General features: G+C 43.8%; 1 long non-coding RNA gene across 1 annotated transcript; it reads left to right on the top strand.

The window, feature by feature from the left end:
* Positions 1-72: 72 nt before the first annotated feature.
* LOC114002514 lies at positions 73-8,405 on the top strand. The gene is made up of 3 exons (XR_005564790.1): positions 73-293; positions 6,350-6,442; positions 7,121-8,405. It is a non-coding gene; the product is annotated as an uncharacterized LOC114002514 (long non-coding RNA).
* Positions 8,406-9,048: the final 643 nt, after the last annotated feature.

Here is a 9,048-nt window from a genome sequence, read left to right as displayed (position 1 = left end):
GTTCCTGTGCACACGTTTTGCAGTGACTCACACACACACGGGCACACACACAGACACACAGGTGCCGTTGCCATCCAGGAAGCGCAGCTGGCTTGCCTCGCTGGCTGTTTATTTTCAGCTCTGAGCTGGACTGCGGTTTGTTTCCGTAGGCACAGGCCAAGGCTCAGGGCTACGGTTTTTCATCCTCGCAAGGTCCTGTGCTGCTGGGAGACGGCTTCAGAGCTGTTGACATCCTGCGAGGGTCTTACACAGGCACCTGTGTATGTGTGACCGTGTACTGCATCACAAACTGGGTACGTGTACTGAGATAAGTGTATGTCAGCAGTCTGAAATTATTTGTATTTTATCTGCTACCTGGGTTATCTACAAAACAAAGTGCTCTTTAACACTTTAGATTATGTGGTGAGTCAAGATGCTGATAAAAGTCAGTTTTGCTAGTGAAATGCTGTGACACAGCACATTGTTACTCTGTTCTGTGGGCCAAGGATCAGCTAAATTCATCCTCATAGTTTCAAGTTATAAATTTGTGAAATTAAACTGTTGTGTGACAGTGAGAGTTAAATTGTCCCATGGGTAGCTGTGCAGGAGTTGAGCAACCTGATATCAGTGAGCCAGCATAGCAACCTGGCTTAAATTGCTCTGTATTTTTGGGTGGCTTCATGATTATTCCTTTTCAGGTCTGCATAAATATTTTCGGTGGTCCACAGTAACCTTCTAGCAAGAGGAGAGGTTTGAGTGCTCTGTCAAACTGGATCAAAGGCTTTCTGTTGCTGGTAGCTGCAACTTTGAATTCAACAGGCCACTGAATCCTAGGATATTGATCAGCCAGGACAGAAAAGGTGCTTAAGAGGAAATAAGACATCAGTGTGTGTATGCTTTCATGCTAATTATGTATTAAGAGTCTGAGCAAAGCACTTCAGGAAATTTAGATTATAGGTAGAAACATTGCTAGAGTTGTCAGTCTTTAATATTTATGATTCCTTGTGTTACCTCATTTTAGTGAAAAAATAAAGGGGCTACTTCTATGAAGATAATTATAAATCAGGCATTCCATTATCCTTGCTATGGATCATTACAAACTTGTTTTTATTAATTGTCCTTGTTGCTGCTTTTCATCATGAGCCTTTAACTGCTTCTAAAACAAAGAATTCCCCAAACAAAACCCACAAATTGTCACGTTATGTTGTTAGGCTTCTATGAGGGATCTTTGATTAGTTCTCTCACGTTTTGAAAACAGTAAATAGTGCTTTAAATGCTAAAATACTTGGTTTTCTTTGATTAATCCCCAGACTTGCGTTTAACACACCTTTTATGCAAAGATCAGGACAAACAAAATAGTTTTGGGTTGATTGCAGTTTGTATCTGGCTGTATGTGAGAGTGACTCATCAGAGAAGGGTAGAGAGGGGTAGAAACCACTCTTTTGTAGTTCCTAGAAAGCAGTACCAGAACATGGCAAGGACCCCCTACACTGGCCCCGGTCACAGTTCCCTTTTCAGGCAACTAATTCTCTTCAAGAGGGGAAGTTAAATTTCAACCCTACCAAGTGGGTTGAGGTGCAGGGTTGTTGGCAATTGCCACACTGGATAACAGAATTTCGGTGTGAGACTGGATTGTGTTTCAAGGCAGCTGCTGGACACTTGGAGTGACAAAGCAAATTAATTAAGTTCTGACCTTCTAAATAAACACATACAGTGATCTCATATGAAATGGAAAAAACACAGGGAGGAGTCCTAAAATCTGTTGCCCACTCTCTGAAGGAGCAGAGGGCAGGGGTTCCAAGTGAATTCTGGAACTGTGAGATGGCTCAGTGAGTTTATAGATGGCTGGAATTCTCTGCAGTAGCAAGTATTCATTCCAAGTAACTTCCAGTGGGGATATAGAACAATTGCCAAAATTGCTCATGAAAACCAAGATTACTTGAGTTATGGCTTGGTTGGTACATTGTTTATACTGTGTTCCAAGATAAATTTTCCAGCAAATTTCCACATTTTCTCCTTGTATTTGTAATACAGGCGTGTTATTTGACATGTTAATGGTCCTTCTGTGGTACAGCCATTCTCTGGTTAGATTTTGGTTAACAGAATCTGTAATTCTGGATGGCTTTATGGGCTGCTGATTTTACAGCTGAGTCAGCTGGAAGGGATTGAGCTCTTTCACACACCAAAAGTACTAACATATTGTAATTTTTTTAAAAAGAGAGATATCAGTTGAATAGTTACATGATCACTTTTTATCATAAATATAATATATGCAAAATAGCTACTTATTTGTTGTTTGCTTGTTGTTTCTCTTTTCCTTAAGTAATAAAACCATGTTCCCATACTCAGCATTACCTGACATAGCCCCAGATATTTAGAATCACAGACTGTGCTGAGTTGGGAGAGACCCATCAGGATCATTGAGTCCAACTCCTGGCCCAGCACAGGACACCCCAAGGGTCACACCATAAATTCCTGGTTGTGCATATTAAATCATACATGCTCTGTGACTCTTGAGTTTATGAGATCAAACTGTGGCCTGCAGTATTTTGGGGTGTGTTCTTTTACACAAATGGATTGCTCTGAACTGCAACCAGAAGAATCTTGTAATAGTACACTGTTTAGTAATTCAGTCCAAAATGAACGTCATGCTGATTTAAGGACATCTGTGTCCAGAACTTTCTTTTTAAAGTTCAGCAGTGTCTGAACTAGTTAAAATGTTAATAGTTTTACTTTTAATTTGTTAGTGTTCTAAGGCCCTTTTGAGGAAAGTTACCTGAGTGTTTAATGTTTACAGGAGAGACATTTTGTGTTGTCTGTGGGTGGGGTATGGAACTCATTTGCAGAGGGGCAATAGAAATGGATGTTTTGAAGCCTGTCACTGGTCAGCAGATATTCCTGCTGTCCACGGCACCTCTCTTTTCCATGTCTGTATGTCTGTATCCCATGTGAGCAGGAACTGGGGAGCAACATATGGACAGAGATGTTCTTTAAAGTAATGGTGACAATCAGGACTAATTGGGAAGCCCCCAGCTGTTACAGTGGGTTTTTCCTGGAGAGCCTTATGGGCTCTCTTTTCCACACCCAACCCTTTGTCCCTCAAAGCTGCAGTGGCCACAGCACTTGGAAGACTCTTGGAATCTTGAAAAATGATGCCACTTAAGACCTATTCTAGCAGAAGTCTTGGTTCTGCCTGGTGTTCTGTTACTGTACTAGCACAAGTGGCAAGGAAACTGTTGAGCTATAGGGAAGTTGCTGTCAAATAAACAGGGATTAATTTGGGGGTTGAAACTTCTCCAACCAAGCATTTGTACTGAGTACTTCTCCTTATAAGGTTGCAGAGCCTACCCTTGCTGTGAGAAAAATCGTGTCTCCTCCATGGTGATTCCCAGCAGTGAAATAGCTTCTATTATTCAGTTGTTGGACAAAGTCTATGACTCTGTCATGTGCGATGTTTCTTACCCAGTGCGGGTGTTAGATTTGTTATCAGCCAAGTCTCAGAACAAGCTAGTAATAAAAAAATTGTAATTGTGTTCATGAAGTTTTCCAAGTTATGTTTTTTGAATATTAGAAGCCATAAGCTGTTTGCAGTCCTTTCAGATGACTCAGTTGTGGATACTGCCTTCTTTGTCACTTGAAATGCTGTATTCATTCACATGGCTTAATCATCTTCTGAACGAATCAATGCAAATTCTGCTCTGCTTGGTTCCTAAAGGCTGTAATCAATCTTAGTCACCCATCCCTTCTCCTTGTCTGTTCTAGAGGGAATGAAAGCCAGTCATTGCCCTGTTTTATCTCCTAGGGTGTAAGAGGAGACAGAGACCAGGCTGTTATAACCTGCCCCAGAAAGGAGGGGTAACCCAAGTTCTTATTAATAAATCCCTTGTGGTGGATTAGAGTGAAATGACACTGAACAATCGGTGTTTGAAAACAGGTATAGGTAGGGTTTATTTTAGAACAGTTTTGTTTCAAAGGTAAACAGGTATGTTGCCATTTTGGGTGTTATCATCTATATCTCTCATCTACAGCAATATGGTGTAAAGACAACCTTTAGGGAAAATCCATAAGGGAGAGAAAGGAAAGACAGGATAAGGGTAAGTAGTAAGAGAAAGAAAAGATGAGTGGAAAGATGTCTATAGTCACTGCCCACGAGGTCCAGCAATGGAACTTGGTAGTTGCAGCTTCCATGTCTGTGAGTTGAAGTGGTGGCCTTGATCCGTTGGGGGTGGGAGAGGGGAGCCCCCACACTCCAAGGAGTTATGAGTTATTATATCCATGGATGGAGTCCCGGGCCATGCCTCGAGCCTCCAATGGCTCCTGGGCCCGCGCAGAGTTCCGTGAGGGGCACGGGAAAAGGGTTTTCCTTTTCAGGATCGGTGGGGCAATGGGCTGTGATGGGCCAACGGCCGCCTCTGCCCAGCTTGCAAAGTCCCCCAGCGATCCTGGAATGTGGAAATCATTAACCCTTTCAATCTGTGGCCCAGGCCAGTCACAGATCTCCCCAAGCACAGCTGCAGTTGGTGTTGAACACTGCAGAGCTGCTGGGGAAGCTGTACCAGGGTTATTCGGCGAACCCTCCCAGGCAGTGCCCTGCCCTGGGGTTTGTGCTGCCCCGGGGGTCTGTGCTGCCCTGTGCCCTGCCCTGGGGTCTGTGCTGCCCTGAGCCCTGCTCCAGAGGATCTGTGCAGCCCCTGAGGTCTGTGATGCCCTGTGCCCTGCTCTGGGGGTCTGTGCCATCCCTGGGGCTCTGTGCTGCCCTGTGCTCTGCTCTGGGGGTCTGTGCCATCCCTGGGGCTCTGTGATGCCCTGTGCTCTGCTCTGGGGGTCTGTGCCATCCCTGGGGCTCTGTGATGCCCTGTGCTCTGCTCTGGGGGTCTGTGCCATCCCTGGGCTCTGTGCTGCCCTGTGCTCTGCTCTGGGGGTCTGTGCCATCCCTGGGGCTCTGTGCTGCCCTGTGCCCTGCTCTGGGGGTCTGTGCCATCCCTGGGCTCTGTGATGCCCTGGGCCATCTCGGCACTGCAGGTCATAGCGGCACCTTCAGGAGGGGAGGAAGAGGGAGTGAGTGAAATACCTGTAACAGGTGCACTGCTCAGAATTCCTCTCTGGAATTTCCAGTGCAACTAGGGTCCACAGAGCAGCAGTGTGCACATGGACTGAGGATTTACCACTTGGCCTGTGGCTGCAACTACCTGAAATATTGTTTAAGGTGCTAAAGGCTCTGGAAAGCAGCACTTGGAAATCTGCAGAGTTTGCTGACTTTTTATTCTTCTGAGTGATTAGTGTAGTACCTGCAAATTTATCAGACCTCCTAAAATCTGGGCTTGTGCAGTTTCCATATGTCTTTTTGAGATCCCCTGGTATTGCCACAGTAGTCAGATTTTTTAATGGTAACTTTACCCTGGTACAGATTTCTGAGGGAGCTGAGGTCATTCTAATGTACTGGGGCCTTTAAAAATGCTGCTGCTGCACATCAATTAGGTAAAGGTTTTCATAGTGCCCAAGTTTCAGAGTTTTCTAAAGGTTTTTAGAGTGCCCAGGTTTTCAGAGCTGGTGGATTTAACTTAGGAATCAGTTTTATGCAGTGTAAATTTTCCTCCATATGGATAGGGGCTTTTTAAGTTTGTTAGATCAGTCTCATTGTTTCTCTTTCTGACTTAGTGGTGATGAATTGATAAATTGATAAAACTATATTTTAGTGTTATTGTAATAAACTGAAATAAAACTGTAAAGTACTCATCAGTATCAGCCGAGATATCTTTATATCGGTAAGCCCATATCAGATATCCAAATATGTTTTTTGAATATGTGTGTGTGTGTGTGTCTGTGAGATAAATGAATATATTTATGTCTGTGTGTATATATATATACTTGTACATATGCATATCAGTGTCTCCATTTGAAACATGTATATAATACCTTCTGAATTGTGTAAATAGATTCAATAGGGGCTGTGAATACTCACTCTCTTTTCAACATGTCTAGTGTCAGTGTTTACGGGGTAATTGCTGCTGCTTCTCCTATGGGAAGTCTGAAAGGTCCTCATGTGAGGTTAAAAAAGTGAAATGCCCCATTTTCTTCCTTTTGTACTGTAAAGATTTTATCAGCTCTAAAGAGTCTGTGTAGAGGTTTTCCAAGTTATTTTACACATCATAGCTTTCTTATTTCCCAAAGAGAGTTGCTTTAGCCCTGTGACTTAAGTAGATTTAGAATAAATCCCACAATTTTTTGCTATATGTAAAATATAGTACTGAAACACAACCAGCAAAGCTTCAGTTGAAGTGCATATTCCAGTTTTCCCAAATATAGATGAGAGTCTTGATATAACATATTGGAAAAATGTAACCAAAATCATCTTTCTGTTTAATTCCAGTACTTTCTCTATGGTTTCTTTGCCTTAGTTGAGCTGCCTCTGGAAGATTTAGACAAATAGAGTGCAAGAAGATATGTAAAAGGAGAAAATCTGGTAAGAAAATGCCTTTTAAATTTTTTGCGTAGAATAGTATTTTTGTTTTCATTTCATAGGTAGCATATTCAGTGTGATTTTTGATCCATTGAACTTTTAGTATAAGAACAAAGAGCAATTTTGTGCCACTCGTGTGCCATCAATGGCTGTAAATTATTTGAAATAGAGGCACAAATGCTGTGCAGGTTTCATTACACAAGGCTGGGATGAAAAAGATCTCTGTAGTTTTGGAATATATTGTGAATCTGCTGAGCACTTGGAGTTACTGATGTGTTCTTCCAAACGAGACTAACATTAGGCAGGAATACTGGATTTCATTTCTGAAGCAAAACCCTTTCCCACTCAGGTCAGTAAGTCTTTATCTTATTTACCATACCATACCCAATTAATTTTAATGCAAAATAGAATAATATATCATGATTTCTAAATTTCTCTTACTTCCTTGAAGATGTCTAACAGATTGCCAGAGAGTTTTTAATTTTGTTTTCATTTAGTACTGATTTTGTTGAGATTTTCTTCTTCTTTTTTAAAACTATCTCACAAAGACCTTCTCAGACTTTCAGGAACAGAAAAGGAATGGTAGGGAAAAAGACCCATGAGGGGATTTGATTTCATTATTTTGTTTCAGTTACTTAATTTACAGATTTTTTTCTTCTTTATTTTATTGCACTTTGATAGGATGAAGCCATCCAAACAACCAAAGGTGTTAGTCAAATTTTAGTTTACATCAAAATTCATCATGACTTTAGGAGAACAGAAGGAAGAGAACCTCTGTCAAGTTTCAATATAAATAATGAGCTGTGACTTTGGGAGCTGTAGTAGCAGGAAACTCCAGGCAGATCTAAAAATGATTAATCACAGTGAAGAAATCAAATGGGGAGTGTGTTTCCAGTGTGCAAAAGTGTAGTAACTTCAGGGTCTTGTCGATAGAAATCAATGTACATCTTGTGGCGTCTGACACTTCACGACAGAAAACCTGTGTGAGGGCTCTGGCAAGAACTGGCAGTGACTGGGAGCTTGTTTGGAAAATGGCTCTATCCCATCCCGCTCCCGAGGGCTCGCTGTGGAAGGTGACCGGCTCGGAGGAGCTCTGCTCCCCGAGGGTTTGGAGCAGCCACTAGGTGACAATGTCGGGCTGGTTCAGAGCCGTCTGACAAAGCTGTTCCTGGAGGTAAAGGAAACCCTCCAGGGCCTCTGAGGTCCTGCCTGTGCTCAGTTTGTCTTCTCTTACGGACTGAGATTGCCCCTTTTCCTTCAGGTTGTAATTACTGCTGGTTTAGTTTTGGTCTTTCGATAATTCAGATTTTGGTAAGTGCATCTGAAAATTAAATGACTGGTTTCTGCAGTTGCCTTGCAGACTCAGGGAAGTCAAACGTGACCTCACTTCTAAGTGCTCTGCTGTCTTGAGGGCAGGCTTGGATGGTGTGGCCATTGCCACTTAGTTCTGCTGCTTTGCACTACTATTGATAGGAGAGGGTTACAAAGGTGGTTATTTGGATGTGCCAGGTTCCATAGTCCTTCTCTGTGGTCATAAGAGACAAGGTATGTATCCTAGTCAAAACATAAATTATTAATTTAGAGGAAAACCCCTTTTGACTCCTAAAGAGGAGACAAGGAAAACGATTCAAGGAGCAATAGACTGTGATCCATCCATGCTGACACTTCCTTTCCTAGAGATCAAGGCCATTAAAGGGCTTCATGAGAATTTTTTCCCCTGGACTAAGATGAATGCCCTGGATTTCCTATTCCTTAATATTCTTCCAAGGGAAGAGGCCTCAATCCACTTTTTCCAGACAATGTCCTTATGAAATCAGCACCATTCCACTCCCAGCTGCAGGTTGTCCAAGGCCTGGTGGTCAGATGAGGAAGTGCCAAGCAAACCCAAATGAATCGACCGAGCTCCTGGGAGGCAGCTCAGATTTATTTGCCTACAGTGCCCTTGCCATGGCAGTCAGGAGCTGTGCCTGCTGCAGTGACATCAGCACTGCTGCCCGGGGTGTCGTAGTTTGAAATTGGCCCCCCTTGAGAGTTCGAGGGGCTCAGAGGTGTTTGGGTGCCAGGACAGTGTTCCCTGGAGAGCCACTCACTGTCCATGTCGTTCGCTTCTGCTCAAAATCACATATCACAGCCCCAGAAGCTGTTGGCAGGGCAGTCTCGGTTGTTTTGCTGTTGGTGTCTGCTGTGTGCAGGTGGACAAGGCCAGGGGGTGGCTGGGCTCCCTCTCTTCCCCTCCAGGGGGGAGAGGGGAGCCCTGCGACCCCCCAGCTCAGCCTTTGGCTAGAGTTAGAGTCAGCATTTGGAGTGTGGGCTGTGAAGGAAGGGATTCACAGCCCCTGAGGTAAGAGGAGAGAGGCAGGCTTTGCAGCCCAGCCTTCTTCCCCCTCCAGAAAAGGTTCTGCAGTGAAGCTGTAGAGGGGGGCTTTTCTTTCCCTCCACTGTGAGTGGAGGAAGGGCTCAGAGTTGGAGCTGAGCCAGGAGACTGGGCTGTGGAGGTAGGCCCAGCACTCGGGAGGAGTCCCAGGCGAAAGTGGAGCCGAGCCCAGAGCTCGGGAGCTGCTGCTGAAGCTGACTGGAGACAGCCAAAAACTGACTTCGGGGAATGAAGA

Source organism: Pipra filicauda, unplaced genomic scaffold (assembly GCF_003945595.2).
Source record: "Pipra filicauda isolate LSUMZ 115617 unplaced genomic scaffold, ASM394559v2 scaffold360_size730234_pilon, whole genome shotgun sequence".
In the NCBI taxonomy this organism is placed as follows: domain Eukaryota; kingdom Metazoa; phylum Chordata; class Aves; order Passeriformes; family Pipridae; genus Pipra; species Pipra filicauda.
This window is presented reverse-complemented; position numbering and strand designations above follow the sequence as displayed.